Source organism: Galeopterus variegatus, unplaced genomic scaffold, assembly GCF_000696425.1.
Source record: "Galeopterus variegatus unplaced genomic scaffold, G_variegatus-3.0.2 Scaffold9468, whole genome shotgun sequence".
In the NCBI taxonomy this organism is placed as follows: Eukaryota; Metazoa; Chordata; class Mammalia; order Dermoptera; family Cynocephalidae; genus Galeopterus; species Galeopterus variegatus.
Genome location: NW_007735579.1, coordinates 7914 through 12402, shown reverse-complemented (window position 1 = coordinate 12402; position 4489 = coordinate 7914). Strand labels below are relative to the sequence as shown.

Here is a 4489-nt window from a genome sequence, read left to right as displayed (position 1 = left end):
ATGCCATGTATCAATCACTTTATTCAGTTTTTGAGCCTTTGGATAGACTAAAATGTTGGATGGTAAAGAGGATTGTATTACCCAATAAACCAGGTAACTGAATCTTTTGAAGACTCCACTTCTGTTTAAGCTTCTACTCTCTCTTTTAAGGCAAAAAGGTCTTAGATGATACATCATATAATGAAGGCTTAAGTTGAAATGAAGGACTGCTGAAGAACTAGATTCTGCTCTTTATAAATATAGTTACATAACGGGATAGCTACTTTCAAAGAATGTTTTCCATATTTTTTTCTATGATTAAAAAAAAAAAAAAAGGTTTAGCAGAACTCCACACGCAAACACATATACCTACATCCACTCCTCAAAGTTTTGAATTACTCGTCTTATTCTCTGGTTCATTCTAACCTATTTTATTAAGATCATTTAAAATCTTTTATTGTAATTTTAACATTGGCATTTCTTTACTTAATCCATGCATTCTTCCAGTTCTCCCGGGCTCTGAAGCATCAAGTGAGGCATTTCACTTAAACTACTTTATCTCATTGAAAGTCCTAAGTTTCTAATTTTTATTTTAGTGTACTACAGTATGTAGAGTATGTAGGATTTTTTTTTTTTTGGCAGTATTCCTCCCTCCCTCTTTTAAAAAGAAATTCCATTTCACTTAAGAGCCTGTGGAAGAATAGCTTAAGACCACTTGGTGGTTGTTCCTACCCATTCGGTGGCCTGGACAGTGGGAGCTGCAGACCAGTCTTCCATAGCAGGCTGAGCACTCCAGTCGTCAGTAGGGAACTGCTGAATAGGCACAGAGGGCACCTGCACACCTTCAGACCAGTCTGCGACCTCAGGCTGAATAGTAGTAAATGCAGAAACTGGAGCAGTCCATTCACCCTGAAATTCTTCCTTGGTCACAGATTTTTCAGCGGCAGCCTGCTCTTCCTTTTCAATCTTGTTGCATGGGAGAGCAATGTACACGTAGCACAGAGGAGAATCTGTGTTACACAGAGTGATGTTAGGTAGGTTAACATAAGAGGCCTCTGTGAGAAGTTGATGGTCAGCTCCGGGGTCAGTAACAACCAGAAGACATGCCTCCTGGAAGGCTGCCTGGATCTGGTTAGTGAAAGTTCCAGGAGTGAAGTGGCCAGCAACAGGAGTGGCTCCAGTGGCAGCAGTAAACTTCATCACAGCCCTCTGACCAGTATTCCTGGAGGGTATGACACTGACATCATCAGGGTTTTCGATGGCAACAATGGCATGAGCTGTCAGCGGAAGCTTCTCCCAGGTCTCTCTCAGATTTATGATGTAGATGCCATTACTTTTCCTTTTGCAGATGTGCTGTTCCATTTAGAAGTCAAGGTTGCTGCCATCTAAGTGGGTTCCTGCTGCAAGGAATTTGAGGATATCTTCCTCCTTCATTTACAGGAAATTAAGGGCTCTGGACATTATGACAGGTTCTCCTTAAGTTACCATGAGAATCCAGAATATGGACCCCTATCAGGGTAGCACGGAAAGGCACTTCCTTGTTTTTTTATTAGTCAATACTTTGATTATTAAAATGAATATGCTAAGAAACAACTATTTGTCTTTATTGCCGTTATTGAGAAATATCAACATATATAGTCATTTCCGAGAGAATAGTCTTACTATCTCAGTGCTGCAGTGAGACTTGATTTCTAAGGCCACTTCGTACATATACTGAGCTCATTTTTGTAAAACTTCTACTACCTGTAGTTTCTACATAGTCTGACAGGTGACTGCAAGGCTTAACGAGTAAATTAACCATGGAAAGAGCTATAGGTGCATTTTAGTTATTTCCTAAGACTCATAAAAGAAGAGTGGATGGTAAACAGGGAGAAGTTGAAGGTAAAATAATGTTACCGAACCCAAGTCTGGCTGCCCACTGCCAAACAGAAACAAACAACTCAAAATCAGATGTTCGTGAAAAGGCAAAGCAGCTTTATTCAGAAAAGCCAACAGCCTGAAGGAGATGGTAGACTAAACCATCTCAAAGCCTCACATTTACTGAATGGCTTTTAAGAAGAATGTTGAGGGGGTGAAAAGCAGGAGGGAGGGAGATGTGTAAGGGGCCAGGTGGAAAATCTCATCAGGGCTCCTTCTGGCTTCTGTTTTCATCCTTGATGTTATCTTAGGGTCCTGCAGGATTTTGATTTACCTCAAGGTAGAATTTGCATAGCTTTACTGATGTAATCCTTGGTTTCCCATGGTCTGGACAGTATGTACCTCACAGCAAGTTTGTAGCTCCAGGCTAACAGGAAAACAGATTTACATCTATGTAAATGATGTCATCCTGCCCCGTAACCAAGGTTCAAAATATCAAGAAACCATGGGAAAAGAGAGAACTCAGAAACTCATGCTAAGCTGACCTTTATGCTTATCTTACATTCTCCAAGACAAGTGTACTCCTATTTCTGGAGCTTCAGCCAGCAAGTTTGCAAGGCAAATTTCCTCTATGGCTGAGGCAAGCTTCATCCCAAGGAGAAAAGGATCAAATATGATCAAATATGGGGTTCCTGCTATTGCAATGGAAGAAATGGTCCTTTTCCCATTCCTCCTCAAACAGAATGATAGTACTGCGAAGAGTCCAGAATTGCTAAAGTATTGTCAGATGGTAATGGAATGAAATTGCAGTCTTCCAAAATACTGCTTGAATATTTCCCTAGTTTCTTTACACCATCAACCTCTGTTGGCTACCTATAACATTCAAATATCTTGGGAACTCTGCACAGATTCAACTGTTAAATTGTATATTTTCTGTCTTTTGTTATATTTTTCTCAGTGAATTCTGCCTCTTCTAACATTGTGCGGTGGATTTGTCCTCTCAATCATTTTAAAATTATTTATCACAATTTTTTCTTCATATCATATGACAATCTCTTCCACATTCTGCTCCCCAAAGGCACTGACCACTGGTTACCCATAAAAGTCATGAACTAAGCATGATTAAACTTGATAAAATTTCTGAATCCTATCAAAACTTTCATCACTGTATAGGTAGTTGGGTCTATCTTTGATTAACAGTCATTCATACTTTCAAAACTATTTTTAGTAGAATCCAAAAATTCAGAATCATGAAAGTCTAAAAAAATATTTGTTTCTACTACAAATATAGACTCATCATCTTAATTATAAATTGAGCTAAGCCTATATTAGTTTAAATCCCATGAAAATACAAAATTAAAGACATATTAAATATGTTTTAGCTTTACTTGGTAGTGGAACAATATTATAAGATTGAAATACCATTTGAATCATACATAGGCAGGAAACAGGTGTTTATATTCAGAGGCACTCTCTGGACTAGTAGGCTCCCTTCCCTTGTGTTCAAATCTTAGACATAATTCATTGCTAAGTTTTTGAGGCTGTTATAAAGCCCTGGCTCTCTACTCTCTATCTCTAGTTCAGTGTTTGGTCTGGGAGTTCTCTCTCTCTCTCTCCCAATGATTTTCAACCTTTAGTGATATATCAGGATCACTTGGAGACCTTGTTGAAACATTGGCTATTGGGTCTTACACCTAGAGTTCCTGATTTGGTAAATCTGGATTGAAGCCCGAGAGTTTGCAGGTTTCCAGGTGATGCTGAGACCTAACTGAGAACCACTTCTCTAGCCGTAGATAAATAGTTAGATAATTTATAGTATTGATAAAAAAAGTAAATGCAAGAGCTTTATTGCAGTCTGAACTTAGCAAAGGTTTACAATAGTCAATGTCAAAGAGAATTTAGCCTACCCACAAAGTCAACTGTTATGTTTGGCTGCATAATTTAAATCGTTAAGACTCTGGTTCTAACACATTTAAAGAACTGAATTATACTCTTAACTGATGCAGGCAGATTGTTATTGCTTTTAGTATCTTGGTAAGAGAATATTTTTGATGAGTTACTAGATGTTTTATTTCTTTAATATCTGAAAGACTACTTTAAATTAAGGGCTTGATAGTTATATCTGTAATTATATAACAGTCCCTTATGTTGTGCTGGTGTGGGCAGGAGTTACAGTTTAATTATAGAGTGACTTCCTTATAGATTTATTAATATCTTCTATAGATTGTAGAACTAAAAGTATTCTTCCTGGTGTACAGTTTTCTTGGCACCTGTTACATCTAAATATGGCTTAAAAATACTATGCTGAAGAGACTGTAAAACAACTTGTAAAACCAAAGGGCAGCTTTTCCTAGCAGCAATCTCTACTGTCATCGTGTACCCTGAACACAATGTTATGGCTTACGTTGTTATTGACCACATGAAGCTTATTCTTAGAGAATATTCCAAAGATAAGTTTACGTTAAAATAGTGTTTTGGATTTTCAAGAAAAAGCAATGTTCATGTTTTCATTTAATTAAGCTTTGCCAAAAATGAAGAGCATAAATTAAGCTTCGCTAGCAAATACGGTTGTTGCCTTATCCATAAATGTTTTCTATTTTAATTTCATACATTTTTAGTAATGATTCCAGGTGGGAATCAAATTTCAAGTCAA

General features: G+C 37.5%; 1 pseudogene; it reads right to left on the bottom strand.

The window, feature by feature from the left end:
* Positions 1 to 684: 684 nt before the first annotated feature.
* LOC103609318 lies at positions 685 to 1440 on the bottom strand (annotated as a pseudogene).
* Positions 1441 to 4489: the final 3049 nt, after the last annotated feature.